The sequence below is a fragment of the Corvus kubaryi genome, unplaced genomic scaffold (assembly GCF_017639235.1).
Source record: "Corvus kubaryi isolate FWS band 111438036 unplaced genomic scaffold, C.kubaryi_AGA036_p1.0 37184, whole genome shotgun sequence".
In the NCBI taxonomy this organism is placed as follows: Eukaryota; Metazoa; Chordata; class Aves; order Passeriformes; family Corvidae; genus Corvus; species Corvus kubaryi.
Window position 1 is genome coordinate 1,314,430 of NW_024581051.1, and position 20,999 is coordinate 1,335,428.

Below are 20,999 nucleotides of genomic sequence, written 5' to 3' on the forward strand. Positions count from 1 at the left end.
GATATTGACCTGTAATATTACACATCCTGAAAAACTAAGGCATCTCAAGCACCATACAAATTTATTTTCTGTTTGCCTTCTTCACCCCACATGTGATTTCACAGCCATCTGCCATACCACCTCTTTATCTCTTTTCAGTCAGAGAAGTCTCATTAGTCCATCTGCATGCAAAGTCTGTCTGGTGTCTGCGATCATCTTCATCACCCTTCTCAAGGCTATTTTTGATTCTACTACAATCTTCTCAGAGCCTTGCATTAGAATTATAGTCAGTTTTCAAGACATAGTGTGTGAAAGTATTATAGACTGGTGATGTTTTCTGTTTCATTTTTCCTCAGCTAAATAATTCCTACCATTGTATTTCTTTTTTCACTGAGAGTAATGCAATAATCTTCTTGTTTTTATAACCCCTGAAACTTGTTCACCGTGAGCAGAATCAGCCAACTAGTTGCAATATACTTTTAATCTTTATGTTTTTAAGCTTTTCTACATAAATTATGCCAACTGAAGCTGAATCACCACATGAACTGTGGGCACTCTGAAGGACTATAAGTATGCAGACATGCAGAGAGTCAAAGAATATTTATTCAAATCATTTTGACAAAGGATATTTTACTTAGGTTGAGAGATATACCCACAATTCTGCAGTAATTTGATCAGTTAGAGGAGAGGAAATGTCAGGTTTTCGAATTCCTAACACACATTTTCCTTTAACAAAGTTCCTAAAACATAGGCTTCTCTTCCAAAATACCTAGAAGTGTTGTTATCACACTTCATGCAACCAATCTTACGTGCAATTCACTTAGAGACAATCACAAAAACCATTTTCAAGTGAATATTCATTTATTGAAGTTATTTTTTGGATCACTGAAGAACTAAATAGAGGAAGTGGAACAACGCTACTGTTTGTACATAAAGTGAGTAAACACAGTCCGTTCATGACATGTGAGTGCCATTGATTCTCTTGGGCTACCATTTCTGATGTGGAAGCTAGAGAACTATGGAAAAAATTAATGCATTCCTGCTTGGGTGTGGAGAATCGCAGCATTAGCAACATCAGCCCAGTACTAAGGAATTTCACTTACCAAAAGCCATTGGGGACCTGATCTGAAGGTCTGGCTCCCAGGCACTTCAGGGATTTTAATCTGCTTCTCAATGCAATGCAAAACTCATTTGCATATAAATTCCCATTGTAGCAAAATGCTTTATGCTTCCCGTGCAGCTGAGATGGAGTAGAATGTGTCATTGAGAAGAAAGAAAAATATTTCAATCTTTTGGAGACTTTGGGGTGACCCCCATCACCTCCTCCCCTGTCTCACTCACACCAGTGTCTTGGAGGCCAAAGTGCCCCTTAGCCTGAGGGTCGGTTTCTCATGGCAAGCTGCAGCACAGTGAGTGGGAACAGAGCACCCTCTGTTTAGCATGCCAGCTGTTTGCCTGCTTAAATACAATCTGCCTAAATAATAACCTGCTCTTCTTAAATTTGAGCTAAAATTTATTTTAAACTTCTTCACAATGTAAAATCCAGACAGGTAATTCACTTCCTCAGACTTGTAAAAAACTCATCTCTAATTATATGAAATTAATACATGCAGGGCAGAAACCTTAAACCTCTCATTTGTTGAAAAATGCAGTTTACTGAATATGTGAATTCAGGCAAATGTAACAAATATTTTTTGTCAGTAGAAAAAGAGTTGTTCCTCAAGTTGGAATGCTTTGTTTTGACTTATTTTAATAACTTATTTAATCTTCTTTTTTTGAGACAATTTTTTTTTTCAAACCTTTCACAGCCTGGGTGGGCAAAGATACTTTCTAGGCATTCTATTCTTATCCAATAACTATGTGAGATGGGCTCACTGCAGTTCTCTGTTTAGATGACTCCCACAGGTGGCTTATACTAGTTGGCATGAAAATGGCTATGCCTGTTCTTCAGAGACAAAATTGAAGAAAATCACAAAGTCCTTTGAAAAAGAAAATAAGCAAAAATCAATCCAGTTAATAGTGTAGCAAATGGGAGTTGTCCAGAGGATCTCATAGAAAATGTGAGACAGGACTTCAGGGCTACATGACAACCCCTGTATTCACACTGAAAAAAACCCCAGCCTAGTTTAGCTCTTAGATTAACAGATTGCTAAAAAAACCACAGAGAGGCTGTTGAATTTCCATCCTTGGAGCTACTAAACCCTCAAAAGAATTAAGGCCTGATCGACCTGACCTGAGGCTGAAGATAGCTCTGTTGTGAGTCCAGGGCAGGATGAAATGACTGCCTGAGATCCCTACCAACCACAACTATTCTGTGAATGTGCTTCTCAGAATCATTCTACATTACTGTAGAAATGAGAAGGAACAATTTGTACAGAAGAAAACCCCCTCCTCCCTCTCATAGTCCAGTCTTTTAAGATACTCTTGGGCAAAGTTACCTTCATCAGTGAGTACTATTCCAAGTCAGGATTAAGTTGTGCTTGTTTTTTTAAATGGCATACCAAGGAAGAACATCAGCTCTGAGACTGCCTCTGACTGAGAAACATCTGTCCTTTTCCTAAGCAAAGCACTGTCCTTCTGCTTCCTTGTCCCTGTCCCTCTCCTTCCCTGTCAAACAACTTTCTCTTGAACACAGAGGGGAAAACTGCAGAAAAAAAAGAGAGTATTCCAGTTTGAGGGTACAAAGGAACCTTCAAAAAACAAGAAACTATCCTAGAAGACTGAACATTATGCCTGTTTGTTTGCTTGTTCACTGTCAGCAAGTGACACAAAGCTGATGGAGATCTCAAGCCTGATTTTCATGAGGGCAACCAAGTTTAAAGACAAAAACACCAGCAGGAGAAGAGAAATAAGCACTTAGCCCAACACCCAGGAAATCCTTCTAGCTAACTGGATAGCTCAGAATTAATTAATCTGAAATATCACATTTAAACTAAAGCAAGCATTAATAAAATATTAACATATTTTAAAAAAATATTCAGATATTTCTTTACACAATTGCAAATATCAGAGACACGTAGCCAAGGACTGTGTGAGATAAGCTGTTTTTTAGTAGAATTAGCTGATGGGCTGGACCTACTAGGAACAATGGAATCATAGTGAATATGAGCCATCAATGTATATAGGTGGCCAGGAAGACCAATGTTATCCTGGCTTGTATCGGAAGTACTGTGGCCAGCTGAACCAGGGCAGTGATTGTCCCCCCATATTGTCTATTATACCATATAGTTGTATTTTGCAGATACTATTTGGAATATTGGTCTCCAGCAGGGAGAACATCCTTACTGCTCTGACAAGGATTTTTAAAATAGTGAGGTGATATACCATTTTTAGACTTTGCTGAATCATTGACAGAGTCACTGTTAATACCTAACTTTAGGACACTTTTATTATTAAGAAGAGAGATTCCTTTAATTCTGAGAAAACAGGACAACATCATTGGATTTCTCTCACTAAATTTGTCAGAGCCATTCTCCTGCTGACTTTGTGAGTCACTCACAAAAATCACTTTATTTCTTACAATATGCTCCAAAGTGATGTAACTGTGTATATTTTCCCACTTGTATATGTCATTACTATACCACTACACTGATACACAAAAAAAAGCAACCCAAAAACAAACCCAAAGACAATGACTATTATTCATTGCCATTAACTTACTCTTTATCTGTGCAGGCAGTCTCAAGATACCAATGCAGTCTTGTCTAGTACGCAAAAAGGTCCATGGCAGAAATGCTAAGCTTAAATCATCATATATCTACCCTGTATCCCTCCCACATTCATTCTGTATCTTCCCACTTTTGAAGAAAAATCCTCTTTTATCAGGTAAGTGTGGTTGTCCCCAGATCAAGCAGCATTTCATATGTTGAATAAATGGGTTTATTTAAATGGGTTTAAATAATGGGTTTATTTAAATGGGTTTATTCAACATTTCATATGTTGAATAAATGGGTTTATTTATTTAATTTAAAAATTAAAAAAATATAAGTAATATTTTAAAAAGTGTGATGTATGCATCTGAAGTTACTTCTTGGTTTGGGCATTTCTATACATCTGAGTGCTTGCAGTGGTCATAACATGATTTTCACTGATCTGAATTATGGATATCTTTGAGTTATGTGTGTGTAGATGTGTATTGGAGGTTTGGGGGAGGGGGAGATGTGCGTTCCCTACAACTTCTGTTACCTGACCATGTTGTTTACCACTAGGGCTGAAACCTTAATTCAACCTCTTCTTAATATTTACAGATCAATCTTTCAGCTCATGACAATATACTCTTTCCTGAGGAATCATGCTTCATTCAATGCACTGGACGACACCCTCTCCTGGGAAATATTTTCTGCCTTTTATGAAGTACTCAAGAATGAATGTATATAGTATGAAATGTAAAGTATAAAAAATATAAAATCATGTAAGGAGAGATAACTGACCCAGCAGCTTTGCAGCCCGGTACTTAACACAGTCATGAACGAGCGATTAATTCACAGATGCTATGATTGTACACAGGTGAAAAACTATCACCAAGAGAAACTGTGAACAACCACCATAGGGTAGCTTCAAGTCCAGCCATAAAGACTTGATATCCATGAAGCAGCTTTAAACTGTCCCAGAGGAGAGGAGAGTTACACCTGGGTTTCCAGCAGTCTGAAGTACTTAGATATGTCATAAAAGCAGAACATAAAGGTCTCTAAAATCTAGGCTTTCCAGTCTTGTAAAGGCAGCATTACATTTTGGATTAAGCATGCTTGATTTGGCCCAAAATAAAAATGCCTCATGTCCCTTTATATCAGGCTAGAAGTTTTACTTTTTGTCTTTGCTTAATTGTAAATTGCAGATCAAATTCTCATCCTACACATGAAAGCAAAAATGCATATCCAAGAACAGAATTTTTCCATTTAATAACAAAGTAATGTGCACTTCTGGTAGAGCACTTTCTAGATTCTGACTTGGAAACATACATTAACAATTTGCACCAAAATTTAAAAGAAGAAAAATTGACTCTTCTCCATTTTGTACAAATGAGACCTGAGCACTGAATCCAGTCAGAATATACAAGTTTAGAAGAACACTGACTTGTAAGCAAAATGTTTATTTTATGTCAGTCATTCCTGATTTGGATTCAGTATGAATTCTTGTTATGATACAAGAATAATTATGTATCTGTTTTTAATGCAATTCATGCTGCAGAGAAGCAATGTAAATAGACCAAGGATTCTGTTTTAATAAAGAACAAATTTTTATTTAGAATTTCTGCTTCCTATTGAAAAAGCCCAGAAGAAAAGGCACTACACTATATGTCTCAAAACACTGATAGCCAGATAGCCAGAGTCAATCAAAAATTGTGGCAAGAACATACTGTGAGAAAGAACAGGATGTGGCTGTAAAAGGAATCATACAGAGGTAGAGCAACATTTTATGGGACAAATATTTTTGTTCTGGCTCCTGGAGGTAAGCACAACACAGCACAACAAAAGCACATGAATGAGGTTGAGAAGTGGGCATGGACTTTTTACCAAGGGCTGATTCAGTAGGGTGGGAGCAATATGAGCAAAGACCCTGAAGCCCTCCAACACTTTTCCTGAAAGGTCTAGAAGAATGAACTGCACATGATAAATAATTTGTATAGAAAACATGAAACAGCTCCAGCAGGAGGAAACATCTATAAAAAGGCACCCTCATGAAGCCTGGGCAGTGCCTCAAGAACCCTAAAACCAACAGCAGGATCAACACTGGAGCTGGAACTGGTGATCTCTTTCTTTCATTCTTCCTTTCTTTGTCTCTACCTCTCTTTAATCTCTCTCTCTCTTTTCTTTACTCCTTAAACAAAATCCACCCAAGTGTGTCTATACTAAAAAATGAGGAACTAACTTATATCAATTTCCATGTCATGCTAACTTTCTTCAGGTGCCAAGAGTAGTTCAGCCTGTTCTGCATCGGAGTTCCTTTAACAATTCAAGAAGGTTTTGATGCCGGGGGCCACCAAATGAAATTGCTGGTCTTTACCCTGTAACACCAAGGTTAGACAACATAATTTTTATCTTTTTTATACCTTCTGGCTTTCTAAAATCAAATGCCTGACTTTAAAATTAGATAAATGTAGCTTTTCCCCTCATCTAATCAACTGCACATGAAAATAGACATTTTAGGAAAGTAAAATTATTAAAGCCTGTAATAAGCCCTGCTAGTTAGGAAAGCCATGCAACAGCTTTCATTTATATATCACATCTGAATTTGCTAAGATTTTACTGTTCAAAAGCTCCCTCTGCTCTTTTTCCATTGTTATTTCATGTTATCAAAGTATTCATCATCAAAATTCATCTTAACTCATCAAATCAAATTTGATTTATTAATCTAAAATTTCCAGGACTGATCATCCCTCTCTGACAGAATCTGATAAAGACATTTATACATGCATTTAAACAAAGAGATGGCGTGTACGTTTTAGACGTGATAAGGAGGCATGATTAGTGCTAACCCAGCTTTGTCCACAGGTGAAGACAGCAGCTTCCCCGGGGCTCTCAGACATAACCACTGCCAGCCACAGGAATAACTGTGTATGGAAGTGTCCCTCAGGGTGAATGACAGAGAGCAGACCTGCAGATCACATTAATTTGGAGCTACTCTGCTTTATGGAAACCTATTTCAGGAGCAAGTAGTTACAGCCAGGCTGTGTCGGAATGAGAGGATCATCTAATTCAAACCACACAGTCCACTAAGGAGACTTATTTCATGTCTTTATGCAAAATGCTACAGAAAGCCAAGGTATTCTGCATTTCACAGGCTCAGAGAAGAAAAAACTCAGATGTATCTGTCTAAAAAAGATGTAAAATGTTACTTTTATTAGCATACATTCTGACTGAGAAAGCAGCCATATCCCGGAGAGCAAATTTGCTCTAGCCTAAATGTATCCTAAGGTCAGTGAGGCTGATGGTGCCTGAGAACTCAAAAGTAAACAACATTGCTTACAAATTTTTCTTTAAAAAGTCTGGATGGTAGAAATCTAGTACAAATGCAGTAGCAGAAGCGCACCTGGACCAGATGGAACATCAAATATTCACTCAAAGGTTGCTGCGGACATCCGTTTTGGAACAAAAAATTCAAAGTATCTGGGAAATTACTGTATGTGACAGATGTTCGGTTGCCATAGAAAATCAAATCCTCTTTACTAAGGTGGTTAAATATGTCTGTGGGTGGCTGGTTTTATTGAAAATGTCTGCCTTAAAATCAATGAAGCTTATTTTGCTGTATTTTTTGTTTGGTGTAACCAGATTATTCATGTTTTTTTATGTAAAATAGTCTTACAATTTTCCTGGCAGAACATGGATTCCTGAAAACAACTTGTAGAAGTCCTATCAAAATACTGAGAAAAAAGTTGTCAATATTGACCAAAGACCCAAGTTTAGAAACTACTTGTAAAGACTCCGATAGCATTCTCCTTCAACATATAGTAATATCATACCTTTTCATGTCTTGATTGCAACTATATCAGGACCCTGATGCTCACAGAAGGCATACAGGTGTTCAAAAAAATACTGCAAAAAACCCCACCTGGAGTGTTGAATCAAGCATATGAGACATAATTTACTGGAATTACCAACTGCATAACATTGGAAGTGTGATTGGTCTTTGTGCTGCGTTGTTCTAATCCTTACACAAAATTTCTCAATGCCAAAGACTCATGTTTCGACAGAGGTGTTACCATAGTGTGCTAACTGCAACTACATGCAAAGCAAAGGTTCTGCTGTATATAAAGGTTCTGCTGTTCATAAAGAAATGTTCATTTTATTTGGCTTTTGTGAAGGACATAAGATTTGTACAGCACTGATAACTAATTCTAACATTGTTCAGACTGTGTGCCTGTGATGCTGGGATGTCTTGGCTTGAGACAAATTCAGAGGAAATGTCCAAAATGAACATCCCTCTGTTAAAAGGCAGGGTTCAGCAGCCCCTCCCCCACCAGGTTCAGAAAGAAATTCTTAGGAGGAAAGTGAGAAAAACTATTTACTTAGCAAGCAAAAGTGCACAGAGACACAGGAAAAAGAATAATGTCAAATAATAAAACCTCTCACTGTGGGGAGAACCTGGGTAGAGTTCAGAGTTCTTTGTAGGTGATGGCTCTGCTCTCTCTGGAGCCAGGGTGCAGCTTGGGTCCTCCCAGGCTGGGATATAAGGCCTCCCGGTGAAGTTCTGGTATTGCTGAACAGTCCAGAAAAGAAGAAGTAGTCAAAGTCCCAGGAAACTCCTTGCTCCAGCTATGAACAAGAAGCTAGCTAAAAAGCAAAGAGTTATAACTCTCCGTGTCTCTCCTGAGAAAAGGAGCCGAGAGCTGGCTGAAAGCAGGAAGGTGCATCCTCTGCTCTGCCGCAGGAATGCAGGGGAGTGTGTGTCCTTGAGCACAAAACTGCTCTGAAAATTTGCCTGACTTCTCTCCCCCCTCTCCTGAGAAACAGCTTAAAGACAGAGGAAAGCACAGAATTCATGTCTGGCATAGGGTGGATGACAGGGAATACAGTATCATACGGTCACCCCAGGACTTGGGATCAGAGCAATCCTTATCCCAAATTTGAATCACAAGGTTGCCATAAAATCTATAGATTTGGGACGTAAGGTATTGGTAAACTGAGGGGTAACAGAGCATGCAATTTGTGAACAAATGTTCTTAGACTGTAAAATGTGAAAATTTATTGATATCTCTGGAGCCTGGAGAATAATTCATTCTTTAGTAACTAAATTAACTAAACTAAAACCAGCTTGTTCTCCACGGCAGAGATCACAGCACACAGAGCCCAGGGACAGATGAGAAGCCAGAGGGCACATAGCACTTCCAACCAGAAGAATCTCCCTGGAAATGCTCCTGACTGGTGCAAGATGCCCCCACATGTTTTAGGAAGAGTGATACACATCCCTTTTTTATATATTTTTGAGAACATTATAGGATAAGTTGCTATAAATGTCTATATTTTGCTTGGATTTCTGGTGAAATTGATTCCTTTCCTTATTCCTTACTCATGAAACTTAAACATAATCTGCTTTGGTTAATGACTCTCATATTTTCATCTGCTCCTGTCATCTCTACTGCTGCTTATCTGGGGAAATGAACAACAGAAATGTCAATAAGCAGCCTGAGACTCTTTAGCCAAGTCTTGAGGTTTCCAAGAATTCTATTTCTATTCTATTCTATTTCTTGAAGTCTCATCTCAACAATACTCAGTAAAGCTTCTTAAAAACCTCCTCATGTAGGGCTATCTAAAATTTCTCATATTTCTACTTTACAAAGAAAACTGTCTTACATTTTAACAGTTTTCAAAGGGTGTCTGTGATTCAGGAGATCAAGTCACACTTTGAAAGAAACACTCTAAGTGCCTTTAGTCATGTCTGAAAGGAAGATTGAGATTTCTAACTCACTTAAGCTTTTCTAAAATATATATCTGTCATCCATCTGAAACTAATTTACCCTATGCTTTCTAACCCTCTAGGCATTCATTCCAAGATGTCATCACTCTGTTGGTAGTTTTAAAATAGCTACATGTACAAATTTTCTGAGCACTTAAAAAATTTTCTTTCCAGTTTTGAAGAGTGATTTGTCAGTGCTTCTTTTCAGTCCTTCCCTTTCCATGGCTAAAACTTCAACAAGAATAGAAAGGATTCAGCATGTTAGGTTTTGAGTTTTTTTAAACATGCATTTACACCACAAAAATATTTTGTACTGCAAGGTTTATTTCCTCTACTTTCATGCCTAATAATAGGTGCTGAGGTTCAAGAAGCACCTTGCAGTTTTTCTTCTAGAGGAGAGAGAGGGGTGAAGTTCCACAGAAGCCCTTTCTGCATGTGTCCCAAGATCAGCGCAAAGTCTAGTATTGCCAACAGAAGCAACAGCATCATTAGGCCTCCCCTTGTGGGTGATGATGGAAAAGAAAAACCTGCTGCAGTCCACTCAACACCAATATCATTATTTTGAAACCTGTTGGCACCTCTTTAGCAAGTAGGGAGCAGAATGTGCTGCTCGGGTGTGCAGGCTCATTCCTCACAGGGCTTCGGCACAGTCCACTGGCAGGCATTGGTGACACATTGCACTCTGCTTTTCAACTTCCATCAGTAGCAAATATGCCCAAGCATGGCCTCAGCTGGGACCTTTCTCCTATTTTATTGACAAAATGATTCTCTTCCACACATTCACAGTGATTTACCAGTGTAAAGCAAGGGTTCAAAGAGAGTCCCTATTTTAGGGTTTACCATGTAGACCTGAATAGCTTCAGAACCAGCTGTCTCTTTCCCAGAAACCACTAAGGCCATTGGGAGCCAGATCTTAGTCCTCCCTCCAAAACAGGCTGGGGTTAAACAGAGCGAGATAGTTACTAAAGATATAACAAGTGCAGAAATAACTGAGGTGCCATCTTAAGGTTACCTGAAATATTTCTTCAGTAGATAGCAGTTCTCTCATGAATACTGTGGCCATGAAGATGCTGTTCAAAACATTTGAAAGCTAATGCAAAACATCATAGGTAAATTGTATGCATTTATCCATATTTTGGAAAATTTTTGTTCTGCTCAGCTGTTTAATCTTGTGGCAGTCTCATTGCACTTGCATGTCCTTCTGAAAATTGCCAGTTAACAGTCTGAAACTGACTCAAGTGCAAAGCTCCATTTCTTTTAAAGAAACAAAGAAAAATTACTCCATGTATATCTTGGATATACTATAAATCATTGTGTCACTGTGTTTTCACCCTTATCATCCAGTATACAGATGCTCTTCCACTTTTCATCTCCATCTTACCTCAAAAAGCAACTGAGGACATGCTGAAGGGCTGTGTGTCCACCAGAATTTTCATGGTTTGTAGAGAGAAGATTGAATGTAAATGTTTGGGGATGAGAAGAAGAAAGCTCTCTCATAATCTCACTCATCCAATTCTGAAAAAATAACTCCTTTTAGCAAAATGTTTTTGAGACTATCATACAAGCAATTCCATCATCATATTTTTAGTCAGTGACAGGTGAATGGGACAAAATGGTGATTTCCTACAGTGTTCCACTCTATGATACACTAATAACTTTTCAATTGTCATTAAACTTCTCTGTAATTAGATTGAAAATATGTAATAACTTTTACCATTAAAATAATGTTATAATGGTAACTTAATTAGGCTCCACCCACCACATTCCAACATACACATAAACTACTTCAGAATATATTTCATAGAATTAAGACTACACCTTTTGCTTGGATCTCAAAGTAGGTAGTTTAGATGTAGATATGACAGACTGAGAGACAAGGACACAGAATGGGAATTCCTTGAACAAAAATGCCTTTTCCACTTTTGACAAGCCTTTTGTCATCAGTTAAAAACCCACATGTCATATGGATGTCACCACTGGCAGAGTGACAACATAACTGAAAATTGAGTGAAAAAGGCAGGTGGTCTGAGGGCATCACCAGAGGGATTGGGTGATCTCCTCAGACCTCAGTGGTGTCTCACTCCACTAGTGCCAGCAGGCCTTTCCTTCTTGCGGCAGATCACATTTACACACAGGGAAGGAACTCAGCTGGGACTGACTCATTCATGTACTTCAGGCAGTACCTTTGCTTTTTATTATGTCAGCTTAGGTTGGAAGGATTGAGGTCCAAGGATGTGTCTGGAAGAACACAAGGATTCTGCTGTTCTGTCTGACCAATGGGGTTGCTGGATGCTGACCATGGCAAATGTGTTGGCTCCCCTTATCATCCACCCCTCCAGGAGCACAGGCAGTTAGTTTCCTTACATCTCTTTTCAGTGGCTGCTCAAACTTACTCTGAGTTTTTCACACTTTCTTCTTCTCTGAATCACTTTGCTTATTCTAACTTTAGTTTCCTTCATCATCTTTGTGAATCTCCTCCAATTTCTTTCCACCCTTTCTTCCTCATGAGCATTTTCATATCTGCCTTGCATTCTGTGTCTCTTTTCTTTCCTCTTTTTCCTGTCATCGAGCAATTCTTCCTTGTTGCCCTTCCCATTTTCCTGTTTTCTGTCCCCTTACCTTTGAAGGCATGCCACCGTGCTGATATAAAATACTCTGCAATAGTGAGCTCTCCATTACTTGTGATCCTCAGCTGTTAAAGTCATTCCTGCTCCCACTGGCAACACAGTGACTATCTTTTCCAAATACTGTCAGTTATATTTTACATCATGTAAGTTTTGTACACAACCAGCCAGAGATGTCTGTGACCATAGCACCACACTGCAGACCACAGGCATGTGCCTGAGCCTCCCTCAAATTGCTTCCCAAATCCTTGGCTGGCCAAGGTTAGCCTGCAACAGCAGAGCTGCAGACCTGGCATACCCAGTGTCCCTATCCACAACTCAGGGATCTCCTCCTCTGAAACATCACCACTCCTGAGTACACTTCCCCTAAACTCAGGAGCACTGAGTTAATGTCTCACTGCTCTCAGCAGAAGAATGTGCTGAAGGTGAATACTGCAATTAGATATGCAGAAAAGTAAGGTCATAAAGACATACTGCACATTTAAGCATCTTTCAACCCCTTTGGAAATAGAAATAATTTTCCTGGCAGAGGGCATCAACTAATCCCTGCAGGCCACAGCTGGAGAATGGCCAGGTTGCTGCACCAAGGAAAAGAGGACTGCAAAGGTCGCAATAGCCTGAATAAGCTTGGGAAAAAAAAGCATGAGAACTTTTGCTGTTGCAGGGAAAGTACTCACTGTAATAATAATAGTTACAAATGGGAACCTGAATGAATTCTGAGAATACCTTCATGATAACCTACAGGAGAAAAAATTCATCCTATAAAAAAACTGATGGAGAAACCTTGAAATGAAAATGTATGAGCTGGGGTTTTATGGAAGTACTCTGTCTAATTTTTATTTATTTTTTCTTTTTTTTTTGGCATTCCAGTCACATTTTCTGTCTGAATGAACAACCAATTCTTAAGATCTACCAATGACAATGTTCCTAAGCCATCTTAGAAATTAGATAATAAACAAACAGTAGATTACTATAAATATTAATATCTTACTCTTCACTTCAAAATTAATGTAATTCCACTTATTCTGGTAATAAGCAGTTTTTCCCTATCTCAAATATCAAAAAATAATTCATTGACCATGGGCTACTATGGCACTGAAGATCCATTATTCAGTTCAGGGGTCATAGGTTTTATCTATACTCTAGAAAAGTAGGGACAATTTATAATTTATTTTAACATTTCAAAATGCAGGATTTTTCTGACCATACTGCAGCTCTAATCAATCTTTGATAGAGTCTTCAAAAAATCAGAGGAGAATGTATAGAATGTTTCAGTACTGCAAAAGCAAGTAAGTTCTCTCAGATCATGAGATCCTTAAAACTCCCTGCAAGCTTGATATGGTATTTTAACATAAGTTACCTCTAAAGGAAGTATTCCACCTCCATTATGTTCCAAGCCTGGCAGCTGTGCCAGGCTTTGTGTTTTAAATCCAGCTGTCTCTATCTTAATGTAAGTTCTGCTCAAAGCGATATTAATCAGACTGGCTAGACTGTTGGGACTTAATATTTCAGTACCTACTTTTTTATCTAGCCTTATAAACTTTATATTGAGATATAAATTAAGACTATTTGCTTATTCGACTCCTTGCCTGAGGGTATCTTTAATTCTAAGCTCTCTGATGAGCTATATAAATGATGCATGCAAGAATGCCATCAGCTTTGATATGATGTTTATTTCTCCCTGTTAATGAAAAGATTTCCATTTTTTATGCATATTTCTTGTGGTTTAAGAAAATGCCATCTCTGTATTGCTTTAAGATTCGCTATGATGGAAAGACTTTTTATTAAAACAATATTTTTTTCCAGTTTCAAGATTGGCACTTGCATCCTCTCACTCTGACAGTTTACATTCTTTTTCTGCATAATAGGATAGAAGCAGTGGAAGATTAACAGGAGGCAATCTAATTTAATGGTTGCAATTATAGTTGATGAAGAAATGTGTTAATCAGGAAAAATATAACTCTGATGACTTCCTATGTAGAAAAAAAACAGAAAAGAAGGGAAAAAAGTGGAGATGAGGAATCTGTGCTGGGTGGGCTTGCTCATCTGTATATCCACTTTTGTTCTAGAACCATATTTTAATATAGATATTCTGGCATAAAATTACATTCTGTAGTGCATAGGCTGTGTCAGTAGAAAATGTTGAGGAGTTACTCAAATGTCTTCGCTAATACCTGAATAGGCACTGATAGAAAAAACCACTTTGTTTACTAAACCATCTGTTTAGTCAGGACTCCAGCCTGCATAATAGAACTGATCTGTGGGACTGCTTCTCCATTCCAGCCGAACTTTGATCCTACAAGTGTATGTAAGTGTATAACAGCTTGAGAAAACTGTACCAGAATATCGCTGACCATTATAAACTGCAATCCGCCTGATGCTCTAAAATGTAATGCAGCATAGAACAGGGTATTGCAACCTCACAGACCAGCCACTCAAAAAGACTTCAGGGAACTGCTGACCGTCCTCCCTCCTTGGGAGTGATTGATGCATTTTTATAGAAAATGTGTATGGCATTATTTAGTTATTATCAACATGACATGACAGAAAAATTCCAGAAATACAGAAATTTAATAAAATAGAATTTTACACACAGGGAACAGACTTTGTCAATTTTGTGTCTTATTTCAGGAAATGACAGAGAAGAGACTGCCCTGATCCAAAGGATGACCCTTCCTTCCCAGATATCCTGAGTATCCCCAGCCGTATGTATCATGCATCGAAACACACAACACAGTGGTACTGTTTCTGCATCCCCCACCACGGGACAGCAAAGGTCTCAATTTCTGCAGCATTCCCACAGGTACCTCAGTGGACCCCTGCCTGCTGAGCCAGCAGCTGCTGGCCTCATGTAAGACAGCAACCTTCTTCTCCAGGAGCTGTGAATATGAGGTGATTCTCAACTATAAAGCAAAACCCATTACTTTAGCTCAGACTTCCCTCCCCAACTCCCCCCGCCCCAAAAAAAACCCCAAACAAAACAAAACAAACAAACAAAAACTCCAACCCAAACCTCCATTCTGCATTCAGATATTTTTCTATAGATTCATCCTGGAAAAAAAAATTAATTTCTATCTCAGGGGAAACTTCAATGAGTGACATAAGTCACAGAGGAACATAAAGAGTACACAAAATGAACACTGAACACTTTACATAAACATTTGCAGTAGAACTGCATATTTTTGAAGATTGATTTTATGACTATAAAAACATATTCTCTATGTGTTATGTCTAGTCTGATGAACACCTTCAGTGATGTATAACTCTACTGAGCTCTTTCACCAGCTAAAGGTTCTCAACCTTTGCAAGCAGTAAGAGAATCCCTTCCCAGTACCAATCCCAGTTTCAGGAGCAATGTAATGTAGACCGTGGTTTTCCCCCAGCTGCCATTGTGGACTACAGGGTTAAGCAGGGACATGCAGTAAGCATGAAAGCATTGCTGTGGCATAGTTCCCTCCCTCTGCCAGCCATGTGGAGTGCTGAGCCTATAGGATTGGTAATGAGAAGGGTGCCAGAAGAAGGACAAAATGGGCCCAAACCACTGGTCCTGTGAAAAAATTAATCCACCCTACCTTTCTTTAGCACTTTAGCTTAGAAGTAACAAATAATACTGCCCCTCAGCAGCAGAGGCCTGAGGACCAGAATTAACATTTACCACCATTTTGTGCTGAGACTATATATCTTTTTGGCAAAACTCAAGAAGCATATTATTGTTATCATCGTCATCGTCATCACTATCATCATTATCTTTTCAGGGACATGGAATTAATGGACTTACTGCTATGAACGATAAATAACTATTGATTTTAAACATGCTGAGTACCCTCAGAGGCAGAACTTCGGTTCTTTATTACTTGTACTGCAACAGAAGTATTTCTGTCATCGGAGGAAGCCGAACAAGGACTTGTGTTTCAAGTGACCAACCACATATTACAAACAAACAAGCTGCAGTGAAATGTTCACAGTTATTAGATTTATATTCGGTGATTTAGTCATTATTTTGTGAACAGTTCTGAACAGCAAACATCTTTGTATGCTTCATGGTCCATTCACAAACAAGTTAAGTACAGTGGAAAATATATTCATAGCAGATAACTCCTGAAACTCCCATGCTACATATTTTTAAACCTGATCATCTTACTTTTTCTTAGAAGGGAAATCCTTGTACACAAACAAGTAAGACTTCAAGACCTACGATCTTGCATTATCAACACAATGCAGCACTTTTGTCTAATTTGCAGTGCTTCAGTTCTTCCAGAAGGCTCAATCTTCAGAATTCAAGAACTTCTGGAAGCAGCAAGTTATCTCAGTACTTTTAGCATAGGGCTATTTTCTCGACCTAGAAGAAAAAAAATACTACTTAATTTCTAAACTTGGACATAGAAATAAGTAATAAAGTAGAATCTGAGCCAAGATTTTTTTTGGCTTTTGGGTTTTGAAACCAGGGCAACCATTAGCCTTTTTCTCGCAGATGCAACAGGTACATATGATTTATTATCACTGGTAGGCAATCCATCATGCTCCTATCTGGGTCCTCTCATTTTGAAATGTTCTCCCAGCACTCCATCTTCTGTGGTCAACTCAACCTTCTGCATTTGCTTAACTTTTTTTTATGAGCTAAGATCTTAATTGCTAAAATTGACTCTTAGAGCAGTTAGTGCCTTGGCTCCTTAGCGTTTGAAATATTTGTTGTGCCTTCAGGATATCTCATTGAAAAGCAGACTTTGGAAATCCATTGTAATATAGTAGCCATTTTCCCCTGTTCTCCTAGGAAAATTATAATTGTCCTTTCCAACTGGTCTGGAAATGAAACCTGAATACTAATTTGAGTTACAGATATATATTCATTCAGGATACAGCATAAATAGCAAAAGAATTCATTCAAAAAATAATTTTTATTTCAATCTGAGTTAGGAAACTGACATTTAAGAAAATATGAGCTCATTTTTCATCTATGGAGGTTGTTTAGTTTAAAACTTTAATATAGAAGAATAAGTCAACAGACTTGCTTTTCTAAGCAACTTTATGTTTGGGAATTCTTGATTTTTTTTTAATCAGTAAAAAGGAGAGAAAATACTCTATTTTAAGGAAAAAAAAAAGGTAGCAAATTGGTTACAGAAATCAAAGTACACCTCTTACACCTTCCAGATCCATCGAGTAAAAATAAACTTGGATGTAGTTTGCAAACTGAAAGATAGTGGCAATGCTAATACGAATAATGATATAAAAAAGGAAAGAAATGGAAATAAAAAAATGAATAGAGAATATAAATGTAAGAAGCGATTTGGAGCTTTAAAATAAGCTCAGTGGAAACACAAATGGAAAAACCATTGGACTGGAACACTGAATGACAGGGATGGAAGAGGAAAGCGTGGAAGAAACCTTGGTGTGTGCACAACTGAAGTGCTTTCGGAAACACTTGAGCAGGAGGATATTAGCTGGCTCAATTCAAGAATTATTTTGAGTTACTAAGGAGAACAGAAGGGGTGATTATAAAAAGGTTCAGCTTTGTGGATATTTAAATGTTTTCCACTACTGCAATACACAGCAGGAAAATCTATTGCTATTATGCTAAACACTGCATAATAATATGAAACTTTTCAAGGAAACTTTTCAACAGCTAATGTCTCTGGCAAGGGAAGGGGCTTAGAGCAGGGAAAAAAACCTGTTCAAGAAGAGAAAAAACTGGGTATTTTACCTAGATGTGAGTTGTGAAATTAGAAGTGATCAATAACCAACAGTTCGCACTTGCAATTTTCAGGGATGTGACAGGGATAAGGAGGGAACGAAATCTTTTTTCTCTTTTTTTTAAATAAGACTGAGTCCAGACCAGCTCCTTACAGCTTGTTGGAAACTTAGAATCAAAGCTCGTGATTCTACCTCAGAAGATCCTGACAGAGCTCCTTCTGATTTCTGTGTCTTCCCCATTGGAGCATGGCTAAAACAATAGCAGAGCTGGACATTTCCCACTTGGCCTTGTCTCCCTCTGATCCCACCTTCTTTTTTCAACCGTATCTCCAGTCCCCTGAGACACTAGGACTCATGGATCTAGGCCAAGATCAGATGAGAACCAGCAAACAAGAATGAGTAGCAAATAACATTGGTTGAACCAAATCCAGTTGCATTTCAAGATTTTTCTATGCATCTAAAGAGGAAAATGTAGCAAAGAGCCAGAAAGTGAAAGGAGTTTTCCTGTTTGGATAGTATTTCACTGGCAGAAACTCATAGAGAGATATTAATAAAGACATTAAAATAAAGATATTTTATATCATGTTTAAAGTTACAAATTTAGCCTATTTAATTTATAATTTGTTTAAATTTCCTATCCATCAGCATATTATAGAATTGCTAGGCATTAAGTAAAGAAATACCGCCTCATACAGGAGTGATTCAAGGAAGAGCAGCTGAAAGGCTTTTTTATATGTCTATTTATTCTGACCACAAGAGTTGTGTTTTGAAGAGCATTTAAGGACATTGCAATTTTCCCTCAAGGCAACTTCAGTTATTTTGCACAGGGCTCATAGTGTAAGATGGATCTGTCCCACGCAACCTCCTTTTTCTGTCCATCCAGACAACCCATGGCTGTCACACTTTATATCCCCTGACATTACTGATTTTTGGAAAAGCCATTGGAGGAATGGCCTGACACACTGCCTGGGTATGGTAATCAAAGAAATGTGGGTTTTGCCTGGTGTGGCAAAGAAAGAATCAGCTATCTGGAAAAGTCATCCTGTCTAAGAAATGAGAATAAACATTTTATTTTAATTGTCATCACGGAGGTCCTTGCACTGCTTTTGAGAGATTGGAAAGATTTTCATGTGTTTTTCACTCTAAAATAACCAAAAAAAACCCAAACCAAACCAACCAACCAACCGAACAAACAAACAAAATCAGTCTCTTCCTGACAGACTTCCTAGGGGGATTTTTTTGATCACTTTATGAAAAAATTTTGAAACCCTTGTGGGAAGCACTGAGAAGCAAGGAAAGATTAATGCTTCATTGCATTTCTGGGTATCTGCAGGAGACATCTCTAAAATTACCTTATCTTATGAGTAGTGCCTTTAAATGTTGTGTTAGTAGCATTCACATCACCAGGGATCAGGAGCAATTTCATTCCTACAGGAGCAAATTCATCCCATTACAGATGATCAGGTGCAGCAGAGTCTGAATCCCAGAAAAGAGAAAATGTACTGTCAGCATCTAAACATCAAGCAGCATCACTCTGGCTCAGCCAGCAGCGTTAACCTTCTGTACCGTTCCAACAGCAGGTCAGCCTCACTATGTTTCTTTACACCTCCCTTTTTCCCTGCTGAGGTCAGGGGTGTTGGGATCATGGGACCTGCACCTCCTTTTCATAGCAGGAACAGCCTTATCCTACAGCAAGTGATCCTCCCTCCCAGGGATGTGGGAAGTCACAGCACCATGTTAGAGGCAGCATCCTGGAAGACCAGGTCTTGAAGCCAAATGAGGTCAGATCATCTCAGCAACAGGTGGACAGATATGAAAATTTCATCCCATTCATACCACAATCAATGAAACTTGAACTTGCTGGCCCTGTGATATCTTTTGCTTTTTTTTTTTTTTTTGCATGTACTGTTGTGAAAACTTGAAGTGCTATTACTGACCACTATTGTATACGCAAGCTGTTTCCAATTTTCTTTCTGTTCATTGTTTCTGCTCATTCCTTTTTTCCTTAGAAAACTCCTTGCAACCTGTTTATTTGTCCTTAAAATTAAAATACAGGGAGCTGTCCAGGTGAGTAAGTACAATAACCCATTGGTGTGGACATTGTACATGAAATGGCCATCCCATAGAGCTTTAGAAATTTTTCTTTTTCTGTTTGATCTTCTGGCTAACTTTCTCTGTATATTTTCTGTTTTACTTCATAGAGCTTATTTTCAGAGCTTGGCTGAAATTGTCCTAATGGAAATTTAAAAACCTCAGGTACTAATTAATTTATTAGCAAAGTTGAAGTGGCAAAGCCCTTAGATAAACTGTGTTAAACAACTTTTAACATTAAAATAGAATTTCCTATATGTTAGATACAACACCTTCAGTACATAAACACCTGGTCAGTTGGGAAGTTTGATCAATGCATCAGGAGAATTGAAACAGCTCTTCTGGTAGAATAGGCTAAACCAGACCAGACTAAAATAGATTATTTTAATTGAAAAGGATCTACAAAAATCATTTAGCCTACCTGCCTGGCCAAGGACTCACCACTTTGAATCTTTTTCTTAAGGGCACTGTCCAAATGCCTCTTAAACACTGACAGGCTTGGGGTATCAAGCACCTCTCAAGGAAATTGTCTCCGTCTTGGTGAAGAAATGCTTCCTAATGTCCAGTCTAAACATCCAGTTCTGGTACCTAGAAATATTCAAAACAAGACATTCACTTCTAATTACATCTTTTTTTCCCTTTTTACTTACATTATGTATTCTACACGCCTTATCACATTCACTTACAAAGCTTTTGCAATCTGTAGTAATATGTATGTAAAGAAAAAGCTATGAATGAGTAACTTAAATCTTGTAGGTATTTTTCGCAACTCTTGGAGCTAATAAATTATAAATATTACTTTTCTTGGTTTTTTTATGTTTTGGTTTTTTTTCAATCAAAGACACTGAGGCCAATTTAAAAATTTATTTGGTTCTACTCTGTGCTCTGCTTTAATTATAATGTCCATCCTAAAAATGCTGTAGTCAGGGACTATCTTTTTCATATGAAATACTAGAAATTTTATGACATGTAAGAGCTGTAAGATAGTAAAATACTATAGCAATCAGTATATTTCAGTATTTCTGTTAAACATTCTGATTTGACAAGACTTGATAAGATTGTGTGAAACAGTGAATAAATAACCAAAAAAAGCTTAAGAGAACATTTTCATAACCAAAAGACAATGCTGTTTTTATTTAATTTTGAGCAAGCTCAGCTTGCTAATTGTTTAAATTATTGTAATTATCCAGCCTTTACCAAAAGGGTAAAATGGGAAAATCTGAA

General features: G+C 37.9%; 2 long non-coding RNA genes across 2 annotated transcripts; both read right to left on the reverse strand.

Moving 5' to 3' along the window:
* Positions 1-5,191: 5,191 nt before the first annotated feature.
* LOC121661633 lies at positions 5,192-8,491 on the reverse strand. The gene is made up of 2 exons (XR_006015056.1): positions 8,042-8,491; positions 5,192-5,983 (listed from the first exon to the last, which is right to left on the reverse strand). It is a non-coding gene; the product is annotated as an uncharacterized LOC121661633 (long non-coding RNA).
* A 9,386-nt stretch (positions 8,492-17,877) lies between these two features.
* On the reverse strand, positions 17,878-20,435 carry LOC121661615. The gene is made up of 3 exons (XR_006015050.1): positions 20,217-20,435; positions 19,037-19,160; positions 17,878-18,044 (listed from the first exon to the last, which is right to left on the reverse strand). It is a non-coding gene; the product is annotated as an uncharacterized LOC121661615 (long non-coding RNA).
* Positions 20,436-20,999: the final 564 nt, after the last annotated feature.